The 27,571-nt window shown below is 37.7% G+C and overlaps 1 protein-coding gene across 5 annotated transcripts in view; it reads left to right on the top strand.

The window, feature by feature from the left end:
• The window catches only part of LOC118498574 (teneurin-1-like), a 322,780-nt gene that overhangs the window by 46,463 nt on the left and 248,746 nt on the right, over positions 1-27,571 (top strand). For 3 of the 5 annotated variants that reach the window (XM_036016973.1, XM_036016975.1, XM_036016976.1), the window contains one exon: positions 9,257-9,357. The exons of the other annotated variants lie outside the window; for them this stretch is intronic. The gene's annotated coding sequence lies outside the window, so the exon portion shown is untranslated. The remainder of the gene's footprint in view (positions 1-9,256; positions 9,358-27,571) is intronic. 5 annotated transcript variants of the gene reach the window in all.

The raw sequence follows: 27,571 nt of genomic DNA, 5'->3' as shown, positions 1-27,571 counted from the left end.
AATGATATAATCAAAGACTCAGGCTTTATTTCATAAGCAATAAAAATTTTTTGATGATTTTAAGACATGATAAAGTGATATAGTAGTCCCACCTTATCCACGGGGCATATGTTCAAGACCCCTGGTGGATGACTGAAATCACGGATGGCACCAAACCCTACATAGACTATGTGTTTTCCCACACAGTTGAACCTTGAAAAACACGGTGGTTTAGGGACACCTGTGCATAGCTGAAAATCCACGTATAACTTTTGACTCCCCCCCAAACTTAACTACTAATAGCTTAGTGCTGACTGGAAGCCTTACTGATAGCACAAGCATTCAATGAATACATATCTTGTATGTTATATACTTGTTCTTACAATAAAGTAGGCTGGAGAAAAGAGCACGTTATCAAGGGATTCATAAGAAAGAGAAAATATACTTGCAGTATTTATTGAAAAAACCTGCATGTAAGTGGACCCACTCAAACTCTTATTGTTCAGGGGTCAATTAGGCAAACAAACCTCTATAAAGTTTATTTATGAAGTTTATTTTATAAATTAGTCACTGTAAGAGATTAACCACAAAGCTACTAATAAAATAGAACAGTTATAATAATATACTATAATAAAAGGTATGCTACTGTGGTCTCTAAAATTTTTTATTGCACTGTACTCATGCTTCTTGTGATGATCTGAGATGATACAATGTCTATGTGATTGAATGAAGTGAGGTGAATGAAGTAGGTATTATGAGGTAGTGTTTGACAACCATTGACCTGACGTTTGTCAGAACGGGTATCATCTGGCTTCAGTGATCGTGGATCATTAAGCCACAATGACGTAGATGGCTGGGGAAACTCAATATGTTCAAACTGAGGTTGACTGTGGGTAATTGAAATCATAGAAAGCAAAACCTTAGGTAAGTGGGGATTATTATGGGAGGGACTGAAAGTGGCTTGAGAAGGTAGGGATATATCATTTGGAAGAGTATCACAGTAAGCAATAAAATTACTTAAATAAATGGCCTGTTCAGGCTTTGTGTACACACATGACAAAAATCAGTTCAAGAACCAGTCATTTTGAAATTAACTGACTTGGAACTGTCGTGAAAACAACTAGTTTGATTGAATTCAGTTGTTTCTCTCTAAATCAGCTCATTGTTAGAGAAGCTCTATGTGTTAATGGCACTCAGAAGAAAAATCACTTAAGCTTGGTGTTTCATGGCTTATAGGCAAACCAGCTTGTAGATTACCTCAAAGCTTGGCTCTTCACTTTAAAGTTTCAGTGCTGTGTTGCTAGAGCCTTTTAAAAGTTGCATAGCTATTGGCAGGTTGTACTAAGGTATGTTAGAATTACTAGGTGTTGAAAAATAGACAAGTTATCACCCATAGCAAAGTAAATCTTTGAGAAAGAAGTGACAAAAACCCCTATGGTATACTTATTTTATTTTTTATTTATATTTATTCTTTAATTACAGCTGATGCACAATATTATATTAGTTTCAGGTGTACAACATAGTGATCAGACATTATATGACATATGAAGTGATGACCCTGATAAGTCTAGTACCATATACTATACTTATTATTTTCAGTAGTTTAGAATTTACTAAATTAAAATTAAAATTTACAGAATAGAGAATGGAAGACAAAAGCGACCAAAAGGCACTTTATTGTATATATCATGTTTAAAGTTGTTCATATTGAAGAATATGCTATTTTTAGAAAATAGGCTTTTCTGAAGAAGAGTTCATTTGTCAAAACCATATTCCAAAGGGTTAGTACCAGACTAAACATTTAGTAGAGGTCAGAAATATCTTTTAAAAAAAAAAAATTGTTTCCAGAGAGAGGGGAAGGGAGAGAGAAAGAGACGGAGAGAAACACTAATGTGAGAGAGAAACATCATGCATCAGGTGGTTGCCCCCTGCACATGCCCCACCCCAGGGACCGAATCCACAACCTAGTTATATGCCCTCACCAGGAATTAAACCTACAACCTTTCAGTTTGCAGGACTATCTTGAACCAACTAAGGTACACTGACCAGGGCGATTTTTTAAACACTTATTTTTCTCAGGTCTGATTGTTGTTTTAAACTTATTTTTCCTGAAGGAATGAACACCAACCACTCTATCTTTAATGCTATTCTGGGACATCTTTATTTCTACTTCTCATAGCCAACCTAAATATAATAGTTATATTAGTGTCTCTTCAATGTTAGCTATTGATGCTTTCTAGATAGCTATTACAATGGTGTAGTCAGTGCTGAGCAAGTTATCTGGTTGTGACAACCTGTGGCAGACATTACTCACTGGCTGATGGAACCCACGCAAGGGTAAGTGGGACATTATGAGGCAAGAAAGTCCCTTTGAGAAAAGAAGCACTTTTTTCTGTGGCAGTTCTTGCCCAACAACCACCTACTACCAACTACTGATTTCTTTCTAGCTTCCAATTTATAGCTATAATGGTAATACAGTATCTAGAGAGATTAGAGGTAGAAATACCATTTAAGAGGCTGTCAGCACAGCCTAGGAAAAGAGTCAATGGGGATCTGAATTAAAGTTGTGGCATCAGGGATAGCAAAAGATGAACATATGGTAGAGAAATATGACAGGTGAATTTTTAAACTCTGGTATCTCTGGAAAGGTGACATGTTAAGAGAGGGAAGGTCAGAATGAATCCAAAGTTCCAACCTTGGGCCACTCGGAGTGTGGATACTAATATACATAATGGGACATTCAAGAAGTGGAGTAGATTTGTAATAGGGAAGGATATTCCACTGTGGACTTACTGTCTTTGAGGTGTCCAGGGGAGTGCTAGTTCATTGACTGTTGATACTGTGATATTGGCACTTAGGTGAGAGGTTGGAGTAGGAGATGTAGATATGAGAGTCTTCAGTATCCAGAATTTATTTAATTGAAGCTGTGGTAATGGATACAATTACCAATGGAGATAATGTGGAGATTCAATGAAACAAAATAAAATGAACTGAGGAAAATACCTGAGATGCTGTTAAAGGGAGAGTAGCCAACGAAAGAGTTAGTGAAGAGACAGTCAGAGAGTTAGAATGAGAACCATGATAAGGTTAGTGTTTTGGAGTCTAAAGGAAAACACAGAATCAAGAGGTGTGAGAGTCATCAAATGTTATGGAAAAGTTGAAGAAACTGGAGACTGAATAAAGAAAGGCACTTGGATTTTGTACATTGGTGACTTTTTTTTTAAGGAGCAATGTCAGTTGAGTGTGAAGAGCAGATACCAGATTACAGTAAGTTACTGAGGAAGTAGAAATAGGAAATATATGCTATGTCACACATCATCAGGGATAAGAACTATAGTGGTAAAGGAAAAAGAAGTGTGAAAATTGCCTTAGGTTTATGGATTTAATTGTAACAATACACAAATACTTCATTAAGGGTGCCCTCAGTCCATATGCCTGTCCTAAATTAATCCAGTATGTAGCACTGTGATATTCTGTCAACAGACATTACAGTTTTCACAGCCAAAAGACGGAGCAAGAGAGGTGAAGAAGCCATTCTTTTACTGAGTCCTTTCCCAAGTTCCTCTGGATCTCACAGTATCTAGAGCATAGTAGGCACTCACCAACTGTTAACTGAACTGAATTGAATGCCTTGAGAATATCTTAACACATGGATTGCCTTAGGGAAAAACTACCAAATAAAAGCTTTTCCACTGGTCAGGGTCTGTAAACCTCATGTCTTTTGAGAGAGAAGAAATTGGTATTTTAATTCTTCAGTGACAGTGTTTGGTACCAGGCTTGTGGTGAAATGCCCCTGATTTCTTTGTTTTTCAAAGTAATTCTCATTACTAGGGACTTCATGTGTATTAGCGAATGCTCTTAATGGAAACTTCTTGTAAGCTAACACACACACACACACACACACACACACACACACACACAGAGTCTTGAAGTCTATTGTGAAATGAAGGATTTTCTGTCTGGAACTGAGAATGATGTAGAGTTTGCTTTCATTAAACATTTGTTGTGATTTTGCAGATAAAACATTGCTAACATTCTTGCATCTGATTGGTTTATTATCCAGACTTAAGCATCTACATCAAATCTGCTTAACCTGGTTATTATGATTAGAACAAATTGTTAACTTACAAATTCAAAACTTTTTAGTGTATATGCTTCATACTACAAATGTTTTTGCAAGTTTTTCTATCATATTAAGATTTTTACATCAGATTACATACAAGGAAGAACTTTCTGGGAGACCTGTTTAACACTGCAAAGTAATGGAAAAAGACAGCGAAACTAAGAAAATTATGTGTCAATTTTCTGATAGTCTATTAATGGTTTAAATAATTAAAAAGTCTATTAGTGATTTAAATAATTCTCTCTCTGATAATAAGGTACAGAGGTGGGCATCAGATAGAGTTGATGACTTTGGTAACTCTTATCTTTCAACAGTTATTTCGTCACCTCAAGTCATTTTGGTTTAAGATGGAGTATAAATTAATAAACTTTATTTTGGATGTTCTTGACTATAGTTTGAAAAAAAACACACAATCCAGAGAGACTTTAACAATACAGGGATTCATTATCTCACATAGCAAGAACTCTGAAGATAGGATTGGTCCCTTCTGTGCTTAAAGACATCATTTTATTTCCTGTTCTTTCATCCACAGTGTGTAGGGGAATTTGTTCCTCATAATATAAATATGGCTGCAACAGTTCCAGGCATCATTCTCGTACAACAGTGCAGAAAGGGACACAAAAGGGAATTATTTGTTTCTTGTAACTTTATGTGCTAAGAAATCTTTCTCACTCTTTTACCCCAAGTTTTAGTCAAAACCTTTCCCTTTTGACCACACGTTGGATTGGTCAAAATTGGGTCATATGAGTCTTCTTTAGTCAAAGAGAACTGAATTAACATAATCCACTTACATCAGTCGATATTGAGACTATGTGATTAAGTCTGGGTCAGGATCCAGGCTTGCAGTTTCAGCTGGGACTAGGGCTAGGGCTGGGATAGACATTTTTTTAGCACCTTTATAGAGATACAAGTCACATACCATAAAATTCACACATTTAGTGTGTACAATTCAATGGCTTTTGATCTCTTCACAGAATTGTGCAGCTGTTATTGAAGTTAATTTTAAACATCTTCACCACCCCTGAAGAAAATCCCATACCCTTTAAATAGTCACTCTCTATTTTTCCTTTCTCCCCAGCCCCTAGCAACCAACCACTAATCTACTTTCTGTCTCTGGATTTGTCTATTCTGGGCATTTCATATGAATGGAATCATACATTGTGTTGTCTTTTATGACTGGTTTTCTTTCACTTAGCATAATGTTTTCAAAGTTCATCCACATTGTAGCATGTATTTGCACACCATTCCTTGCTATGGCTTTATAAATACTCAATTTTATGGGAATACCACATTTTGTTTATTGATTAATCAGCTGATGGGCAATTGTGTTGTTTCTACCTTTTGGCTATTGTGAAAATGTTGCTATGAACATTTGTGTACAAGTATTTGTGGAAACATACTCATATGTTTTCATATGTCTTAGGTATATCCCTGATAGTGGAATTGCTGGGTCATATGAAAACCCATTGCTGAACTTTTTGAGGAATTGTCAAACTCTTTTCCACAATGTTTGAACAATTTGCCATAATTTATCCACATTCTCTACAATATTTGCAATTATCTGTCTTTAAATTATATTTAGCCTCGTGGGTATGAAGTAGCATTTCATAGTGATTTTGTAGTCTTTCTTTATGCATATAGACAAGTGGAAGAGCAATGATACCTGAACAAACCTGGGATCATGTTATTAAGAATGTAGAGGGAACTGGCTGTTATAGGCTAGGAATGGACTTTGATCACAAATCAATAAAAAGTAAATTCTTTCATTTTATCTTTTTCTTGTTATACAGTTACAGTTGTCCCACCTTTTTCCCCATTACTCTCTCCTGTCCTGCCCCCCACTCCCACAGTCAATCCCCCCACATCGTGCATGCCCATGAGTCCTGTATTCATGCTCCTTTGCTTGTCCCTTTCCCTTCTTTCCCCGTTACGCCCCTCCCCCCTCCCCTCTAGTCACTGTCAGTTTGTCTTTTATTTCCAAGTCTCTGGTTCTATTTTACTCACTTGTTTGTTTTGTTGATTAGATTCCACTTATAGGTGAGATCACATGGTATTTGTCTTTTACTGCCTGGCTTATTTCACTTAGCATAATGCTCTCCAGTTCCATCTATGCTGTTGCAAAGGGTAGGAGTTCCTTCTTTCTTTCTGCTGCATAGTGTTCCATCATGTAAACGTGCCATAGTTTTTTGATCCACTCATTTACTGATGGGCACTTAGGCTGTTTCCAGGACTTCACACACCTATAAATTGTGCTGCTATGAACATTGGGGTTCATAGGTTCTTTTGAATTGGTGTTTCAGGATTCTTGGGGTATAATCCCAGCAGTGGAATTGCCGGGTCAAAACGCGGTTCCATTTTAGTTTTCTGAGGAAACCCCATACTACTTTCCATAGTGGCTGCAGCAGTTTGCATTCCCACCAACAGTGCACGAGGGTTCCCTTTTCTCCACATCCTCACCAGCACTTGTTGTTTGTTGATTTAAAAATAAGTTCTTATTTAATATAAGTTCTTATTTAACTCATTTGATAACCTTATTTATTTTATGTTAACTTACATGTGATATTTTTTGAATTCTCAGAGTTTCTCAGTTACTAATTCAATAAAAATTCAGTATAATAAGCAAATATATCTGAGTATAATTAATTCTGTAACTCAAATACTTCAGATGAAAAATGCATCTCTTCAAATTCATTTGGGCTTATATATTAATTACCTCAGTAGATGATATTCATAATACAATAGTTAATCAGTTCTCAGGAGACCACAATATCTGCCAAGCCCATTTATCCCAGGACTGGGAGTTGAGTTTGGTAAAGAATGGCAAGGAGTAAAAAATTTTTAAGAAACAATCATGGGCATAAGAAGGCTTATTTAGGAGATAGGTGTGTGAGTCTTATAAATCCAGGCCCAAGCTAAATTCAGTGTGAGAATTTTAAGGGGGCTAGTGTGTGAAGTTAAGGGGCTGAAAACAAAGAGAGCCTACAGCTTCCTTCTTATGAGTAGCAACCATACGCCCATAGCTTTGTGCGGATCTCCCTGATCATTGGTGGGGCATTGTACCTAGCTTCTTTTTTTGACTAAACTCAGTTTCCTCCTGGTTAGTTGTGACCTCTTTGTGTCTCACAATCTCACCTCTTCATGTGTTCATGAACTGTTTCTGCCTTTGCTCTCCTGCACAGCTTGGATGCCAGGAAGCTGACTCTAAGCCTCCTTATTTAAATAAGCACATTTATTTGTGATCATATACTGCTCTTTTCCTATTCAACAATCATTTTGTCTTCCTGTTGTTAACATAATATCAGATTGTTCAGCTATCCTAGAATCCTGGAGTCATAATCGTATTTGATATTTTATAAGTGAAATGGAACTTAGAAGTCATTTAATCCTCATTTTCTAACTGTGGGAACTGCCTTCAAGCCTGCATCCTGCAGTTGGGCCTGGCACTTCAAACACTAACCTCTATTAGTACTTATGTCCACAAATATACGCTGGTTCCTTGACACCAGTCTGAGCATCAGTGTGGGTGATTTTGCTTGTTAATGCCATTTGGGCCCTTATTCTCTCTTGGGAACCTATTAAATGAGACTCTCTGGGAATAGAACCCAAAGTTGGTACTTTACGAGCTCCCAGGAGTGATTAAAATGTGCATCTAGTGCTAAGAGCTGCTGGCTAGTCTAACTTTCCCAAAAATTGCTTTGAGAAGCATGGATGTTAATGGAATAAAGAGCTATGTTCAGGTACAACCCTAAATTTTTCTAGTTGATACCACGTACACAACTATGACCATCCATGTTCCAAAATGCACCTTGATACCTTCAGAAAGACTATCTTGACTGCAGAGAACCATAATTGATTCAGTTTGGCATGTTTCATGATTTAAAAATATATATTTGTTATCTATGTCAGGATATAGGCAAGAACACATCCAAAAATATTCCTTCCCCTCAATAAATTTGATGTCTGTATTTTTGGTTTAGGGATGTGTGTCTCAGAAAGCTCAATTTCTTCACATTGGTGTGAGGCATACATTCAGTTTAAAAGATGGGTTTTAGGAATGCTGAAGAATATTGAATATTCTTTTACCTTTTATTAGCTAGTGAGTTTGTTCAAATCACGACACTCTCCCCCTGATTTGTAAGATTATTGCTCAGTTACATGTTCAAGTGAAGGTTTCTGGGGCAGATACAGTAGGTAGGCATGTTTGAGTTTTGTTCTGTGAATTCTACCATAATTAAACTCTGAATAACATATGATAGTATTTTTATTCCTCAGTTTTGGACTCCTTTCACTTTAGAAATGCATTCCAAACATGGCTATCCGTGTTGAATTCATAATGCAAAGTTATTTGGAAATCACGGCATGTTAGTTTGTTCACACCAAATAGACTTGTTGGGAGGTCAGCCATTCTTGAAAATTGCTCCCAGAGAAACCAATCATCATCAAGTTTTATTACATGTGCATGGTGCAAAGTGCTTCGAAATCTATAATAGCAACAAAAACATGGTATCAATAGAGAGATGCAAAAGCATATGTAATGTATAAATGTCTTATCTACATGCAGTCTTGTGCTGAGTACTTGGACTGTGACCCGGTGCTGACACTTATATTTCCAAGCTGTATTGCATATTGGGGTGATTGCTACAAGCTAGTTAAACAGGAGCAGAAATATGTCCCAGAGCTTCTAATATAAGGCAGACAGCCTATGTCCTACATGTATGACTATGGAACCATTTTCTAAGTGGTTTAGTAAAAATTTAGATTCACTACACCAGCAGCTCTCAACTCTGCCTGCATGTTAGGATCATCAGGGAGAGGTAAAAAGGAAATAATAATGACACCCAGTCTTTATTTTCACAGATTCTGGTTTAATTGGTCTGGAGTGGGGCCCAGGCATCAGTATTTTTTGTCTCTAGGTGATTCAAACATGCAACTGAAATTGAGAATGACTGGATTTGTATGTGCCTTGTGAGGATAGGCCAGTGTCTGACCCCAAGCAATTCCATAAATACTTGCTTCATGCAGAGTTAGTAGCAGTGCAGTTGGTAGAAAGCTGAACATTTAGATTTGTTTTTTAAGCAAATGGCAACATTTGCTAAATATTTTGAGTATAGGTGTACCTTGTTTTATTGCACTTTGCTTTATTGTGCCTCACAGGTGTTGTGTATTTTAGAAATTGAAGACAAGACCCTCCACCAGCAGAAAGATTAGACTTGCTTTATCCTGTGGTCTGGAACCGAACCCACAAGACCTCTGAGGTATGCCTGCAATAAGAGAGCTGAGTATGGTTACAAAGAATATGATCTCACAAATGCCCTCATTGGGAGGGATTTCCTAACTAATGGTCAATTATGCCTGTGTCTTGCCTACAGTGCAAAAGTTTCAAAAACAGAAATACATTTAACCCCTGACTTCAATGTATTTATAATCTGCAGACTCTAATTTCCCATGTTCCCCTTACTGTATGGTTTCCTTCATGCTCTTAACTCCCCTAAGAAACGTGGGCAAATTTTACATCAGGTGGGTCTGCTTTTTCCTTACATAAAAATATGAAGAGGAGGAAGGCAAAAATATGTTGAGTAAGCAGCAAGATATGTCTGTGGAATTTTTAAATTTTTATTTATTGATTTTAGAGAGAGGAAGGGGGAAGCGAAGGCAGGACATCGATTTTTGTTGTTCCACTTATTCATGTGTTCATTGGTTGATTCTTGTATGTGCCCTGACTGAGGATCCAACCTGCAATCTTGGGTATCTGGACTATGCTCTAACTAACTGTGCTACCTGGCCAGGGCTCTCTGTGGAATTTTCAAGATTGTTTCGAAGTCTGTTAGCGCAGTAACGTCTCAGTCAATACTCTTGCTGTAACTTCCTGCTTTGAGATCTAGCTTACTCTTAATTGCTTCTCAAACTTTTCCAAAATGAAAATTTTCAAACTAGTCTCGTCACTTAAACTTGTCATAGTTCCATGACTTCAGAGTCTTATCCTAAACCCAAGGGTTATGACTCCAATTTAAATATGTAAATTTAGGAAATGTAATGCCAATGCCCTTTCTTTTTAGTATAGATTGGCTCAGAAAGCTGGCAACGCTGGGACTTGATAATTACTTTGGCCTGTAGTAAATCTAGTTGGGTAGTGAATCAGGTAACATTTAACTAATTGATTGTATTTTCTTTTTATTAATTCCATGTTTGCAATTGAGTAATGTACAAAGCAGTAAAAACATCCTGCTGTTCTTTGAATATAGTATTATGTTTTATCACACAGTGCCTTAAGCATACTAATATTTAAGGAGATGACAGGAGGATTAAAATGCAGCTTTAGTGTATGGAAGAAAATAGCTCTCAACAATAGTCGATACAACATACGTGTAGTGAAGATGACAATCAACTGATCTATTAAGCGTGGAGACAGATGTCTCATGTAAAAGATTTCTGTGGTATTGCTGGGAGACGTGCATGTGTATTATTTATTCATCTCTACTCAGCCAGGCACTACATGCAAACCCTTTCCAAGTGTTTCTTTTGAAGCACTTTTGTGCTGAATTTCTGTCTGTGAATTTGTGCCTTACATTTAACACCCAATTTGACTTTTTGCAGTCACAGTAGTGAAGTAGGATAGAAACAAAGGTCAAAAAACAGCTTCATCTGAAAATTCTAGCTTTATGTAGATACAGTTGGTATAAGAGGACTCCAGTGAGTTGGTGCTTTGTGAAAATGAAAGTTCTACAATTTTAGAGGGAATTATTATATATATGCTTGGCATTATAATACCCTCTGTTTTGTTGACTAGTAAATTTTCTCTAATTACCCATCAAGAAGAAGAAAAAAGATAGAAATAACTTTCAGTTCTCTTTTGGCCTATCACTTGAGGAATTTAAGCCATGTTAGCCTTTTTGGAGGGTTGGAGTGAACTCAGGATATTAATTCAGTTTACATCTAAAAGAGGAAAAGACCTTTTTCTTAAAAGGATGAACTAGTGTAGAAAGGCCTCTAAGTAGTGCAGTAAGTGATATTATGGAAATTACATTTGAATAGAATCCCCTCCCCCTAAGTACATTCTAACAGTTGAAACTGATAAAGAGAACCCACCCTGTCTTACCTTTTCTGCATCAAAGGAGAACACTTGGTAGCAGTCCTACTTAAGCACCAACTTTCCTTGATTTTAGTTCTTTCTTGAGGGAAAGAAAAGAGTTTCCCTCAAGCTTTTCTCCTGACAGATTCTTGCTCTAAGTAGTAACTGAATTACTAAGACATTTCCTCTAGTGAGGAAATCGAAGTTGGGAGACTATAGCCTTATGATTGCATTTTCATTTGGGACTCTCTTTGCTTAGGAAAGAATTGTTTCTTTGGGATTTTTAGACACACTTCCAGTCTTTGCATTACCACTCACTTAATTGTTCTCTACTTCTTTTCTTTGCTTCCTTTCTCAAGGAAGTCTTTCAGTGACTGTGGTTTGGATTAGCCTCGTCATATTGTCCTCATCAATACCATGTATCAACCTCTTTTTTTTAAAGATTTTATTTATTTTTAGAGAGGGAAGGGAGAGAGAAAGAGAGAGAGAAACATCAATGTGCAGTTGTTGGGGGCCATGGCCTGCAACCCAGGCATGTGCCCTGACTGGGAATTGAACCTACAATGCCTGGTTCACAGCCTGCACTCAATCCACTGAGCTACGCCAGCCAGGGCATGTATTAGCCTCTTGACCACATTGGTCAAGCCATCTCTTATCTTCTTAAACCCATACACATTTACACACACAATCGTCTGCACATTCACATGACTTCTTACTCTTTAAAAAATAATTTAAAAAATATATATTATATATTTTTTTTTCAGAGAGAGGGGAAGGGAGGGATAAAGAGAGGGAGGGAAACATTGATGTGTGGCTGCCTCTCGAGCTCCCCCTCGAGCTCCCCCTGCTGGGGACCTAGCCTGCAACCCAGACATGTGTCCTAGACTGGGAGTTGAACTAGCAACCCTTTGTTTTGCAAGTTGGTGCTCAGTCCACTGAGCCACACCAGCCAGGGAGACTTCTTACTCTTCACTGCCTTCCATGAAGTGTACTGCCCTACCAGATGACTGTACCAAGTAGCTTTATTATAATGGTTTATAGGAAAACCCATAAATTAAAAGCAAAGACCTATAGGTGAAAATATCTTTAAATATGTTTTCTATAGTACATGGACATGAGATTCAAGGTTATATTCTTTATTCAAAAAGCAAGATTTATAGGTGAAAATATCTTTTAATATGTTTTCTACAGTACATGGACATGAGGTGAAGATTATATTGTTTATGACAAATTTAGTTCATGTTAGCTAAGGATGTTGTGATGTCTCAGTATATTTATTCATTTAGGCCAGTGTTTTTCCACAAAGGCACTGTTGACATTTTGGGTTGGGTAATCCTTTGTTGTGAGGGAGTTGTCCTGTGTATTGTAGGATGTTTAACAGTGTGTATAGTTAAAGAACAAAATTCAGCTGAGTAAATTTGAAGATCTAATTGGCTTTATAAGTGATGAATGAATCAGGCAGCATCTTGTCTAGCAACTACAAGGGTGCTTGGAGGGGTTGTACAAAATGTAAGGTTTTTATAGTAAGAAGGGTGAGACAAGGGAGCTATTAATAAGAGAAAGGATTATTTTTGGACCAGGACATCTTGCGGTGGGGGGGCCGCAGTGGCATGGTCTTTTAAAATTATGCACATTGTCTCTGCCTGTGGAGGAGAGGGAAGGCCCGCTAAGACAGACTTCTCTAGCTGTGCTTCACCTGAAAACTGCAGACTGGTTGATTAAGATTACATTTCTAGAAGTAGAAACTGCAGTTAGATCAGGTAGTAAATCTAGTTTTGGTATCCTGAGCTTTTAGCATAAATTACACCATTTTGAGCCTGTGGTTTTTATATAAATACAGAGTCCAGCACAAATAACACCCCTTTATATTACAAAATCATAAGCATGTAATTCTGTAACATAACAATATTATGCTCAAGCACACCATATGGGATTTTAGGTGAAATGTTCAAATTACAACTATAAATAATTATACCCATATTATTACCCTACCAACCACACTCAAGCAGGTGTTTCTTCTGCCAGACCATATATCTATATCTATATCTATGTCTATATCTATATCTATCTATAGCTATATTTATATCTAACTATAGCTATATCTATATAATATTCTATGAACTTAGTTCATAGTATACTACAGCTATCTATGGTGATAAGTTCTTCTTTGAATAGACCTTGTATCTTAAAATTTTTTAGGCTGTTAGGGGGAAGGTCAAAGATTCTTCTTGAGCCTTTTGGACCTTAAAAATAAACAGCTTAAAATAATCAATATTCCAAAGAGGCATTATTGGAGTAGCAAGGTCTGCTGTTCTTCAGCAGCATCCCTGGCTTCTGCCTGCTACCTGTCACTAGCACGCCCTCTACCAACTGCAACAATGGAAAATGTCTCAACATTGTCAAATGTCCCCAGTGTGGGGTAGGGATAAAAATTAACCCCAGTTGAGAACTATTGGGTTCAAATATCTGGAACTTGGCTTTTTATTAAAGAGATGTGATCACTTTTTAATATAAACCATATATATATAATTTTCAATTATTGCCAGTTATACTATTTGTTCATACCACCCTTATAAGCCTCAATGTACTTCATGTATTTGAAGAGTTAAAAATAGCCTCATCCGTATTCTTTGATTGTGATGTGATTATCCAAGTAATTTATAATACCCTTACCCAAGCCTCATTTTCAAGCATTTCCCCTTACAAAGCAATAACCTCTAATATGGCACAAACAGTTCATCTGTGTTGTCTTCTACATTGGTCTCTCATCCATGTGTTGTGCTGACTTGCCATTAATTTTAAAGGAGTGATGCTAAATTATTTGAGATAAATACCTTCATTGCTTTGTAACTATGCTGGAAAGATATAAAGATACTTTATTTTAATATTTGGGTGATTTCTTTTCTACTAAGGATTTTTAGCCAACATTGCTTTTTAAGATATCATGTTCTGATGATTTATTTGTTAACTTTACTCTTTCAGTGTAATTGCTGCTATAAGCTTGAGATGCCTCATACATTTCCAAGACCTGTCAGCCCACTAGAATTTCAATTTTTTTCCCTCTTCATATTCACGGGAATTTTATACAGACAGATTTCCTATTTAAAGATAACTTTGATTTTGTATAAACCTCACTGTGCCATTTAAGTAATAAATATTGGTGCATGAACTGGTTTGACTTTCTGCTGAGAACTGCTAAAAGCCTTTTAATAGAAAACAATAGGGAATGTCAAACATTGAATCACGATCTCACAGAAGCAATTTTTCTTAGAAAGATTTTCATCACACAGAAGTTTTATCCTTGCTCAAATTTTTCCAGAAATTACATCTGGTTAAAATCTATTGCAATGCTTTCTGCAGCTTGTTTACCCCTGTTTCTATGAATAAAAAGCATGCTTTTCATGTGTTGCTACCTTTTAACTTGTTTAACTTTTATCTATAGATAGATTTAAAGACAAAATGAGATTATGACTTTATTTTAGGTTAGGGATTCACTAGGAGATATGGTATAATAACCACATGTATGTTACCCAGTATATAACTGGTTGCTTTGAAGTAAATAGGCCAGTATTCCCCCAAGTTAGCTACTTATTTTTACTCTGTCTCCTTGCCAGTCTGTGCCCTCTAACCCAGGCCAGCTGTCTCACAACAGAGTCCATATGAAAGGAATGTAGACTTGGCAGAGTTCAGTCACAACTATAGAAAAATTTCTAGAAAAATATAAACGACTTGGTTTATTTTAGTATGTTTCAACTATAATACGCTGTCTAGGAGTTTGACTTAGTCTTAATTTTTACAACTCACATAGACCTACAATATTTAGGACAGTGGAGAAGGGGCAATAAAAATGAAAACCAAACAATAACTCAGATTACACATTCTGGTTTCATGTAAACACAGTGTATGTGAAATGTGAAAAGCACCTTTTCACAGCTGACCACCATTTTAGGTTTTTCCTTATGTTCCTCAATCCCTTCCTGTCTTCCTCCCTATCTCTCTCCATCCCTGTCTTCCTTTCTTCCATTTGTTGATAGAAATGTTTAGCTGGCCATGGTTATCAGTATACATGCTACAAATGTGTTCATTGCTGAAATAACACTTTAATAAGGCTAAAAAATAAGCCTGACTTTGTTGAACCTTGAAGGAGGTGGGTCCTAAGATAAGGTAAAAATTTTAAGTTATGTTTAGATTGTGTCTTAATATTCCTTCATTGCAGACTTCCATCCTAATTCAATGCTTCATATGTGTAAGGTACTTAATTTTATATTTGTCTTTGATGATAACATCTTTAGTAAAAAGATCCTGTATTCTTCTACTTTTAGTTTCTTCAGTGATCAAGATCACTTCCTTTTTCCTGGTGGGGACAGAAAATGCTTTTTATATAAGTGTTACAGTGCAACAATATTTTAAATGGGTTCAACTCACAAATAAAGTGTATTAGAGTTTATCCTTTGATGCATGGGAATTATTTTCCTTAATAATTAAATGTATTAGTTCAATCATTTACTACTACAAAATCATTGAGAACTAAATATTTACCATATATATGCCCTATGCTAGGCACTGGGGATGCATTAGTATGAGATGTCATTTCTGCCCTCAGGAACTAACAATCTAGTGGAAGAGAAGAAATACCATGGTCTGGTGGAACAAGAGCTATAATATAGATCTGTATAGTGTATTATGGAAAACATAGGGAGATACTTTTGTGAAGGCAGACACAGAGTGGGCTATAGAGGACATTTGAGCTGGCCTTGAAAAGTGGATAGGAGCTTATCAGTTAAAGAAGTTAAGAGTGTATGTTGGCAGTGGGGATAGGATCCTTTCCAAACTGCTGGAACAGCATGCGCTAAGGCATGAAAGTGCATGGCTTGTCTGACGTGTATGCCGTATGTTCCAATGTGGCTGGAGCATAAGTTGCATTTGGACAACTTAAAGTATATAATACTAGAAAGATAGAACCTGAATTCCAATTAATGAATTTGGACTTTATACTGTAGGCAGAGAGAGCCACCGAAGTGTTTTAAACGATATTCTTAAGCAGCATTGCTGGGAACCCACACATGGGAGGATAACGTGCAGTGGAATAGAAATAAAAGACTGCCCCCAGCTTCCCAGTGTCTCATCTCCATCCATCCTGCTGTGGAAGAAGTCCAGTTTTGTCTTCATGAAGCCCAGAAGTAGGACCAGGGTCCAGAAATTATGTGCCATTGTTTTTTGTTTTTTCAATTTTGACCTGAGGACATGCTTATTGATTTTAGAGAGAGGGGATGGAAGGGAGAGAGGGAGAGAAACATTTATGTCACAGAGAAATGTCAATTGGTTGTCTCTTGAACACACTCCGAGTGGGAACCAAACCTGCAACCCAAGTATGTGCCCTGACTGAGAGTTGAATCCATGACCTTTTGGTTTACAGAACAAAGCTTCAGCCAACTAAGCCACAGCAGCCAGGGATCTGCCATTGGCTCTTAGTCCAGTTCAGTTTCTTTCCTCACCTGGCTAGCTTAGCCTCTGTTCCCAGCTGTGTTCCAGCTGCACTGAGGTATTCTAACCAGGCTTGCATTTGGAGTCTGCTTGGTGCCTGCATGTTTGTTGGGCCCAGACTTGGAGCCTATACTTTGGGCCCATACCTGAGGAACAGAATATGGGCCTGCATGGCTGCTAAGTCCACATGGCTGATACAGAAAGAGAACATGCAACCCAACAGGAGAATGAATGTGTGTTACCAGGCCAGAGGCCTTTGTTAACCTCTGATTATATTATCTCAGGCTTGGGATAGACCAAGCACTCTTTCAAACTAACCAATCAATTTCCCAATTTTTCAGGGCTTGTGCTGGGTCCTCCCCCTAACCAACCCATTTCCTGGACCTTCTGGGGTTCTGTGTCTCTTATCCAATCTGATTCTTTTCCCAGGCTAGAGACTTCCTCCTTATGGTTGTCATTTTGGCTTCTCCTGCATACCTCAAGTAGGTTAATGACTGGTAATGATCCTTTCTGCCCGATTCAGGGATTAGGTCCCATGGTTGGAGGATGCAGTGGCCCCCTGGGGAGCCTATGGGTGCTGCAGTTTCTTAGTGAAACAAGATTATTGTCCAAATCAGCTCCCTACTAGGTTATGCTTAATGTCTGATTTCCTTTGATCTCTTCCTTTATTAATACTAGCTATCTACCCATGCTAACATTCTGATATGATATGGTTTCCATTTTATAGACAGAAGTTTAGTGGCAGTATTGAAGATGAATTAGAGGGAGAAGATATGGGATGTACAATAATCCATTAGGAGTTAACTACAATGGTCCAGGTGAGAGATGTTGAATGCCTGAATTTGGACATGGGCTGTGTAAATGAAAAAGAAGAAATATTTTGTAGGCATGATGGACAGAACATAGTAACTAATTGTATGTGAGGCGTAAAGGGCAATAAAGAAGGATCCCAAGGCTTCAGCTACTACCGAAGGGAATACAGGAGGAGGAGGGGGAGGAGAAGGTTTGATTTGGGAAGATGATGTTGGATGTGTTTGTTATACCATATCTATAGAATGCTGGGCTTTCAGAACTGTAGAAATGGAGCTCAAGAGAAAATTCAAAGCTAGAGATATCAATTTGAGAATCATCAGCATAGAGGGGATAGTTAAAACCATGACCCAAGTGAAATTGCTCAGTGAGACCATATGGAATGAAAAGAGGACAGGGAAGAGTACATAAGTCAGGAAAAAGACAGATTTTAAGAAGCTGGTAGAGAAAGAGAAGCAGAAAATGACACCAAGAAGTTTGTCTAGGGATGTAGTAATTAGACTGGAGGAGAACCAGGATATAGTGCTGTTGAGAACTGAAAGAGGACAATGAAAAGGGACAGAAGGAGTTATAGGAGAGAAGTTAAGGGAGGGATAAAGAAAGAAATTGAAACACTTGAGAGACAGAGAAAGAGATTCAATGTTGGAGGAAGCAAGAGAATGAGCAAGAGAAAAACAGGTTGAAAAGGAGAGTGAGAGATATATTGAATGGATTAGACACAGAATTTTGAGAGGGAGTATACAGTTGATCCTAGAACAACACAGGTGTGGGTCCACTTAATGGTAAAGCAGTAATGGTAAATTTTTAAAGACAGCTGTTGTTTAAAAAGATCATAGATCTGCAATGGAACCAACCAGCAAGAAAATGTGGATTTTCTCTTTCAGCAGCCTGTGAGCAGGAAGAGAAAAAAAACAAAGGAGGCATATCTTTCGATTGTGAATTGGCAGGTCAGGGGTGTAAGATAAGGGACCAGCAATCACTGAGGAGGATCAGGTAACCATGTAAGGGTAGTCAGAAGAGGCTGATAGACTAGGAACTTAGAGAATACTATGTGATCAGAGGTTTCATTGAGGCTGAAGAATAAATTTAGTGGGAGTGAAGAAGTATATTTTAAAGTCTAATTATAAGGTTATAGTCTTGCAGATTTAAACAGAGTCAATTATGGCTCAACTAATTTTTATAACTAAAAAGTAATGTTGAGTAAAACATAAAAAGAATCTTTAAACTCCTGTGAAGTATATTCCTGTGATTAGAGTTGTGAAAGATTATAGGGGTAAGATGAAAAAAAGTGAAGCTGGAAAGAAGTGCATGCTTTGTCTCTTTGATCACATATGTATTGTCATACATATTAATATTTATATATAGTATGTATTTTATCTATATTTCTCTTAGTCTATTTAAAACAAGATAAGCTCGATAAAATTTGATGAGTCTACATTTAAATGAAAAGGGAAAAATTGGACAGAGAGGAACTAATGGAAATTATTAGGTTCTATGGTTAGATTTTTGGTAGCTGGGCTTAGAATTCAAAGTGAATTTAATATGTTGAACAACTTGTTAGAAATCAATCAAATTCAATTAGGGGATGTTATAGGGTACCTGGGAGGCAAAAAAACAGGTGAGGATGGCTTGGCTTGCTAATCATAAACACTTTAATTTTTTAAATGCCTCACTAAATATGTGTTCTATTAACTTAACATGTGAGTAGGTTTACCTCATTAATAAGACAAAATCTTCCAAGTGACTCTGCCCTTCACTATATTTACTCATAATTCTCTTTGTCTCATTTGCTATTCAGTCAGTTTCTAATTATGTTTGGTTCTATTTCAGAAATATCTTTTTGAATAGACCTTTACACCTCTGTGTTGACATACTGACCTTATGTTTGCATTAAATTTACATATGTTACCTGGTAAATTTTGCTCATCTTTTCTGCCCATTTAAAGGTAATACACTAACTACTCCCCCCCCACCCCGAGAAAAACAATAAAACTAAAGGTAATAGACTGGGTGTAAAAGCTCTTTTTGAAAAGGGTCAGAGTTTTAGTTAGTTTTGCTCTCAATACGGGCCTGAATCAATACGGTTCCCATGATTAAGAAAGTTTGAAAGCAAGCTGTAAAAATTTAACTTTCTCCTATGCTTGTGAACCCAACCTTGATCAAACCAAACGTGCATTCTCAGCTCCAAGAGAGTGTTTGTTCTCACTGTCTTTTCTGCTTAATTTCCCTCAGTTGAAGTGAAATGCATGAAGAATTTTAATTTGTCTTTTTTTGCATTCAAATATAAAAAGTCACTGGGTGTTAGTTGAAAATTTATGAAGTGACAGTCATGTTAATAAAGATAAATGAGATGGCTTGTTTTATTAATATTAATGTTGCACATAATATAGCTTTGCTAAGTAAATATAGGGCTCCAATTTGCAAATTTTGCAAACTAAGAATCTATAGCAGTTGTACAGCTTAAGGCCAAATTATAATTTTCAGGTGCATTTTAATGGGCTGGTAAATTAAAAAAATTGGAGAATCGCTTGAATTTATTTGAAATATTTTGAGGAGACCTAGTTACAGCCTTAATGATTTCCAGTGTTTGTGGTGATCTCTCAATCATCATACCTACAATAATGAGGACTAATACAAAAAAAAAAAAAAACACCTGGTAATTGAGAAGCAGAATCCTCCATTCTCTACTACAAGTCAATCCTGTCACTATGAACTCCATAGAGGAGGCACATGTCTGGTTGCAGTGAAATGCTTATAGTGTCAAAGAAGAAATAGGGCCCAGATTTTCTGTGGGAGATGGGGATTAAATTACTAGTTAGGGGGGAATGGAAAATGGGAAAGGGGAAGGCCTTGGACATGTCTTTATTTCACTCATTTATTCAATCATTAAATATTTATGAGTACTTATTATGTTCCAGGTCTGTGATAGATCATGAGTAAGACTAAGCCCTTGCCCTCATGGGTGGGCACTCATCACTTTATTTCTCATATATGATGCTCATCTGCTCCTTTGGTGTAGTGTTCATTGTTTGGGGAATTTGGCTGGATCTTTCTGGTCAGTCCCGACTTACTGAAGATCATTAAGATGTTGAGGTGGACAGAAGGGAGGAAGAGTTGTAGCTGAGCAAAATTAATGTGAAGAGTTTACTTGTTCTCTCCTTACCGCTCACCCTCTTGACTGCTTTTGTAACTTCCACGATGGACTGGCAAATGTAATTTGTTGTATAGGCAGCACGTGACTCCATTTCAAATTTTCATGATCAGTTTGCGAAGTGACAGGAATTATAAGCCCAATATTGACAATATAGGATTTAGGGGTGCCATTTATTCCAGATCAGTTTTTTTTCTCTTTATTTTTATGGTGTAAATTCTGATTATAAGTATAACTGTATTATTCAGTGTTTAAATTTTTTAAAGATTTTATTGATTTATTTTTAGAGAGGGAAGGGAGGGAGATAGAGAGAGAGAAACATCAATGTGCGGTTGCTGGGGGTCATAGCCTGCAACCCAGGCATGTATCCTGACTGGGAATCGAACCTGAGACACTTTGGTTCTCAGCCTGTGCTCAATCCACTGAGCTACGCCAGCCAGGGCCCAGTGTTTAAATTTTATATATTATCAGAGTGAATATTAATGTGTAAGAGAGGGACATAATATAAAAATTGAGTCACATCTTTGGATTTGTTGGGGGGTTAGTTTTTCTAGCTTATACTTACAAATGACTCAGGAGCAGAATTTGACCAACAGTTATCATCAGGATGATGCTTGGACCTTGTGCACATTTAGATTTAGTAGAACACCATTCTGTACTTCAATAGGGATGGACCATTGTCTTGAGGGATTTAGTTACTTTTTGCTTTCTTAAATAAAAAGATTTGCATTATAACCCCAAATTACTGTGTCAATGAGACATCAGAAATGTTTATAAAAAATAAAAATCTATAAATTATCCTGATGCTTTTTAAACATGCAGGTGTTCAATTTCATGGCCTAGGAAAATTAACCTGTAGACTGACTGTTTTTCTTAATCTCTGAAATTGATATTTTAAATAATGTAAATAGATAATAAGTTAATGCTATATTAGTCTCTTTTACAATAAAACCTGTGGCTTTTTTTCTAATTTTTTTCTTTATAGGATTAATCATCACAGTATTAGAAAAATTCTTACTTCACAATCTAGGCTATACACCTTTGTTTTGTGTAGAGAATAGTTAATGTCTTTTTGATAGACTTTCTAATTTCTAACACCTCCTAGGTTAGCATATAGGTATTTTGTATTTTGGTGCTAGGTACTTGAAAGGAAAGTTACAAAAATGGTTACAATTCTTTTACCCAGCAGCTAATATTAGTTTCCATGGCAGAAGACATGTAAGTTATTGTCAGTCTTGACAACATAGAAATAAGATCAGCTTTGCTCAAGAAAGTTTTCATTTAGGTTAATAATATTAGAGTAAAATCCCAGCTGAGTCTATATCAGGAAATCTTTTATGTTCTGATATCATTACACATTCAAGAAAAACAACCTTTCCTTAAAATAAAATTAGAGGGACTTGGTTTGAAGCTGAGTAAAAAAATACATTGGAAAACTGTATAGTGGAGATATATGCTCTTGCTCTGTTGGGAACCCATTTATCTCTGACTCTGAGACTAATCATATTATTAATAGTCATACACACTCTGGGCAACTTGAAAAACAGTTTGTTCAGTTCCATAAGGATCCTCTGAGATAGCTTCTCTTGTCTGAGAAACCCTCAGTTTGGTTCCATCTCTTTATGAAATTACTAATATGTTTCTATGCATACACAAGGCTTTTGTTTGTGTATGCATCCCATGATGATGCTTTATTGTTCATAGTCATATATTTCATTTATTGTCATTGCTGTGACCCCTGTCAGGTATTACTGATCATTAGCAGATGTTTTCTTGGTTTGCTAGTTTGGAGGCCTACATGCTATTTCCAAAGGGCTCTTGTATCCCATTGGCTGGTGACTACAGACTTCCACTGCTATTTCTTTTGGATAAATTAATTCATGTCTGTGTATGAGTGCATATATCTATATTTAAGATATACTTAAGATCAGTTATATTTCCAGATGACAGTTCCAATCCATGCTAGAATGACCTGAGGCCTTTTGGTTATAGCTATGCTAGGGTGAGGTCACTAAAACTGTGGAAGTGTTGGACTCACAATACACTTGCAGCCTAGGCATGACTGTCTATGCCAAGGGCAAGCAGCATGTTGTACAGCAGTGGGGTTTTGTAGTGCTTTTTCTTAAAGAAGTACTATAAGAAACTATAAGATGGTTTTCTTCTAGGAAACCACCTCTATAAGGGAAATCTTATGTGGAACCCCAATATCTAAAATTATTAAGAAAACGGAGTTGTCCAGATGAGAGACAAGGCTGAGGTCCATTTTCTCATCTACTCGCCTTTTGCTTGGCCTCTTCCTCATGACCCTCAAACAACCTCTCTCATGTTTTAAAGCTCTGAGACAAGAGATTGCAATTCACTGGGGTAATAATAATACATTTCTAAGAAACCATTGATCATTGACTTTGAAATTTTTTTCAAGTTTTTACATTTCAAAATTGGAGTGTCAGCTATTTAGGAAATTCATATCAGTTCACCTAAAAATAATAGTTCTACTGTGCAAACTGCAACCAGAAGAATTAAAAGCCAGTCCTTCTTTGCCACCTTCATAAAAGATTGAATAAACATAAAAAAATGATGTAATTTGAAAGGTAAATTTCACACCCCACTCCCATATCCACTATACTGACAGAAGGGGGAGTAACATTGTTTAAGCATTTACTACCTGCCAAGCACCTTGCTGTGGGCATTATATTCTCTAATTTAAATCTCACAACAACCCTGGGAGATAGATGTTATTTCTGTTTTACAAATAATGAAAATTTGACTACAAGAGATAAAGAAACTTACCTAAAGCCACACAGCTAAGAAGTGCAGAACCTGGATTCTGGACGCTAATCTAGGTGGTTTAAATGTCCATCCGTACCCTGTCCCCAGTGTTAGGCTTCTGTCAAGAATATAACGAGGGGGCAGGCAAGGATATCATTAAAGCTAAACACGAGAGTGCTGAAAAGTTTGTGCAGAAGTGCCTTTGATCACAAATGCAGTCTTTTTCATTTACTACTATGTTTGTGTCTTTTTTATTTGCAATATATTTAGAATTTTCTTTCTATACCCCCCTTTTCTCCGATGACTCTCTACTCCTTTCTCCTTTTTCTTCTCTCCTGCCAACTGCAGGGGACAAAAGTAAGTTTACTTCTACTCTCCTAAATTATTCTGGCTGGTATAATAATGAAATTGATGTGAGACTGATTAACAGGAGAAAGTGACCAAATTTATTACATATGTACATACAGGGTTCCATAAGAACATGAAAGCTGAGGATATACTGGGCAGCTGAGGTTTACATGTCATTCTAGACTTAGGAGAGGGAGATAGGGGTCATGAGCCAAAAGAGAAGGTAGTAAATTCACAGGTGGATGACAAAGAACAAAGATGTAGTAAATGAATTGTTACTGGACCACCTGGAAACAATGGGGAGTGTAACAAATAGACCTTGCAGGTTCTGACATGTCTGCCACACTTACATCATGTTATGCTAAGGTGATAGTTCTTTTGCTTTAATCGTGCTCTTTTTATGGTCAAAATATTCATTTTTTATTGGTGTTCGAATGCAGGTGTCTCCATTTTCCCACCACCACTAACCCCCACCCTACCCACACCCCCCACCCACTTCCCACCCTCGATCCCAACCCCCTAAGTATGCTTTTAAAAAATATTTTATTTATTTATTTTTAGAGGGGGAGGGAGGGATAAAGAGAGGAAGAAATATCAATGTGTGGTTGCCTCTTGTGCGCTCCCTACTGGGGACCTGGACTGCAACCCAGGCATGAGCCCTGACTGGGAATTGAACCAGTGACTCTTTGCTTCACAGGTCAGCACTCAATCCATTGAGCCACAGAAGCCAGGACTTAAGCACACTTTTTTTTATCTTAATTTCTTTGTGCATGTAAAGGGGGGTGATCAAGGTTCTTTCTGAGTTGTTTCTTAAAAATAACCAGCTTAAAATAATCAGTATCCCAAAAAGTATAATTTAGGGTGACAAATTCTGCTTCCCCTTACATCTTCTCCTCACATTTTAAGGGAGTTGAGTTTTCCACTCTTTCAGTTATGTTTCCTTTTGGTTACAAAAAAAAAAAAAGGAACATCTCTTAAGATCCTAAAGTGGGAAAGTTATTGAAAGAATATAGAGATATTTCACAGAATGCAATGACAAGATGTAATTACTATGTTAGAAATTTAGGTGGCTTTTTGCACCTCTCTGTGAATGCATCGCTTTTGTTATATCTGCCCTTTCTCATGGCTTCTCTCTGTACATCTGCCCCTTCTCTCCTTGTACCTCTGCTTTCCTTCATTGGCTTCCTCTTCTCAGTCATCTTGAACATTGCTTAATATGGATATCTAGGCTCCAGCTCTGTGTGAGCTTTCAGATCCAGCACCTGGATTATTTCTTCAGATCTCTAGGTTTAAATTCTTGATGGAATATGATTGGCTCATCCCAGCTCATGACTAAGCCCTCATTCTTGCATTAGGTGCTCAACCCTGGTGCAGTCAGCTGTATTGATGTGGCAGGTCACAGGCTCAAATATGGTCTCTTCAGTACAGGCTACAGTTAGGGTCTGAACCCTAAGACATGTCCAGTATACTTTTGTTTATATTGGACTTTGCTTCCAGGCATATTGCCCTCCCTTATACCTTAATTACTCTCGACTCAGAGGGAACAGGGTCTTCTGTCACTAGCAGGACATTATCTCTTCTTTTTAATGAGACATATTGAGAATAGAGAAGGAAGACTTTGCCTTGTCCAGAAGGACTTTCTTCTTTCTTTCCTGTATTTTTTATTATATCTTATTGATTATATTATTACAGTTGTCCTGATGTTTCCCCTTTTGTCCCGCTCCATGTAGCAACCGCCACTCCCTCAGGTAATCCCCCACCATTGTTCATGACCATGGGTCATACGTATAAGTTCTTTGGTTACTCCATTTCCTACGCTGTACTTTACATCCCCGTGGCTATTCTGTAACTACCTATTTGTACTTCTTAATCCTCTCACCTCTTCACCTACATCCCCACACCTCCGTCCCATCTGGCAGCCATGACAATGCTCACCATATCCACGATTCTGTCTCTGTTCTTGTTTGCTTAGTTTGTTTCTTAGATTTAATTGTTGAGAGATATGTATTTTTTGCCATTTTATTGTTCATAGTTTTGATCTTCTTTTTCAAAAATAAGTCCCTTTCACATTTCATATAATAATGGTTTGATGATGATGAATTCCTTTAGCTCTTTCTGTCTGGGAAGCTCTTTATCTGCCCTTGGATTCTAAATGATAGCTTTGCTGGGTAGAGCAATCTTGGCTGTAGGTTCCTGCTTTTCATCACTTTGAATATCTCTTGCCAATCCCTCCTAGCCTGCAAACTTTCTTTTGAAAAATCAGCTGACAGTCTTATGGGAACCCTTGTAGAGAACTAACTTCTTTTCCCTTGCTGCTTTTAAGATTCTCTCTGTATCTTTAAGCTTTGGCATTTTAATTAAGATGTGTCTTGGAGTGAGCCTCTTTGCATCCATCTTGTTTGGGACTCTCTGTGCTTCCTGGACTTGCATGTCTATTTTCTTCACCAAATTAGGGAAGTTTTCTTTCATTAATTTTTCAAATAGATTTCCAATTTCTTGCTCTTTCTCTTCTCCTTCTGGCACCCCTGTGATGGAAATTTTGGAATGCTTGAGGTTGTTCTAGAGGCTGCTTATACCATCCTCATTTTTTGGTTTCTTTTTTTTCTTCCTGTTGCTACAATTAGTTGTGTTTTGCTTCCTTATGCTCCAAATCATTAATTTGATTATCAGATCATCCACTCTACTGTTATTTCCCTGTAAATGGTTCTTTATTTCAATTAGTGTATCCTTCATTCCTGACTTGATCTTTTTTATGGTGCTGAGATCCTCACTAAGTTCCTTGAGCCTCCTTATAACCAATGTTCTGAACTCTGCATCTGACAGATTGCTTATCTCCATATTGTTTAGCCCTTTTCCTGGAGATTTGACCTGTTCTTTCATTTGGGCCATGTTTCTTTGTCTCCTTGTTTTGGCAGCCTCTCTGTGTTTGTTTCTATGCATTAGGTAGAGCTGCTTTAACTCTGTGTCTTGGTAGTGTGGCCTAATGTAGTAGGTGTCCTGTAGGGTCCAGTGGCACAGCCTCCCCATCACCCAAGCTGGGTATTCGAGGTGCACCCTTCATGTGGGCTGAGTACACCCTCCTCTTGTAGTTTAGCCTTGGTTAGCAGGTCACTGGGAGGGATTTACCCAAGCCAGTCAGCTGCAAAGACTGGCTGTGATCACTTGCCACCACCCTTCGCCCTCCATTGAGGATCAGCTGTGCAGGGGCAGGGTGGTGGTGCTCCGACATGGTCTGTAGCTATCCACTGGGCGTGCTGGCCCTGGAGTTTCCCGGATGATGCAGGCCAAAGTCAGCCCTCACCTGTGTTTTGCCTGAGGCCACCCTGCATGAGTTATAAAGCAATCTGAGATGGCTGCTACTTGTGCTGGGCTGAGATTCCCAGGGGAAGCCAAGCAGGAAATCTAGGCTTGCTGTTGCTGGTGTGGGACTTGGGGCTCAGTGAGGCCAGCTGTTGTTTGTTTGAGAGGAATTAGGAAGCTGTGCAGTATGAGCCAAGACTAGTCATTCATATGGAGAAGCAGCTTGGGTGGGCTCATAAATAGGGTGGGATGGAGTCCCTGGGGATCTCCAGGGCTGGTCAAACAGTGTTAGCCAGGTTGATGGAATCTCAGATATGGCACCAGCTTGCCAGCTTTGTGGCTCTGTGGAGGGTGAGGATTTAGAAAAGGGACAATGGCCTTGGCTTGCCTTGATGCCAGACACTTCAGTTTTCTTCCTTTATGCCACTGGGGCCTTTCCAGCTGCTATCCCAGTGCTGGAGCTCCAAGGGAGTCTGAGTAGGTGAATCCATGTGTGGGTTTTAAGAGGAAGTACTTGTGGCTCCAGAAGTTTCTTCCA

Source organism: Phyllostomus discolor, chromosome X, assembly GCF_004126475.2.
Source record: "Phyllostomus discolor isolate MPI-MPIP mPhyDis1 chromosome X, mPhyDis1.pri.v3, whole genome shotgun sequence".
In the NCBI taxonomy this organism is placed as follows: Eukaryota; Metazoa; Chordata; class Mammalia; order Chiroptera; family Phyllostomidae; genus Phyllostomus; species Phyllostomus discolor.
This window is presented reverse-complemented; position numbering and strand designations above follow the sequence as displayed.